Source organism: Acanthisitta chloris, unplaced genomic scaffold, assembly GCF_000695815.1.
Source record: "Acanthisitta chloris isolate BGI_N310 unplaced genomic scaffold, ASM69581v1 scaffold4148, whole genome shotgun sequence".
Lineage (NCBI taxonomy): Eukaryota > Metazoa > Chordata > Aves > Passeriformes > Acanthisittidae > Acanthisitta > Acanthisitta chloris.
The window spans coordinates 20,866-21,391 of record NW_008686444.1 but is presented as its reverse complement, the minus strand read 5'-3'; positions in this window follow the sequence as shown (position 1 = coordinate 21,391).

The following is a 526-nucleotide window of genomic DNA, read 5'->3' as shown; positions in this document are numbered from 1 at the left end:
AGAGTGTCTGGCTGTGAAATCTATCATGATACACCTCCACCACCCTCACTCACAGCACATCCCCTCGGGTGTGCAGCCCCCAGTTATCCCCTCCCGGATCCTGGCCCAGGATGCTCGTGGTACTTACCAGGTCTCACAGCCACCTCCTGCTCTCCTCCCTCTCAGCCATCAATCCTGGTATTAACCACATCTGAGTGTTGGAGGACCTGGTTTAAAAATCCCAGGGCCTGCTTACACCCTTTATAAGCCTCATTAAAATCACCTGTGTAAGAGGCAAAACACCTTTGCGAGTGATGCTTGGAGCTGCTCCCTCCACTTTTGAGGTCAGAAGGCAAAACTGAGTTGTGTTTGGGCTTTTTTTGGGCTTGTTTATTTTGTTTTGGTTTAGTGTTATTCTGGCAGGGTGGGATGAATGGGGTTTGGTTGCAAAACGTTTGAGAGGGTTGGTGGGATGAATGTGTTTTGGTTGCAGGAGGCTTGGGGGGTTTGGTGGGTTGGATATGGATGGGTTTTGGTAGGAAGAAGT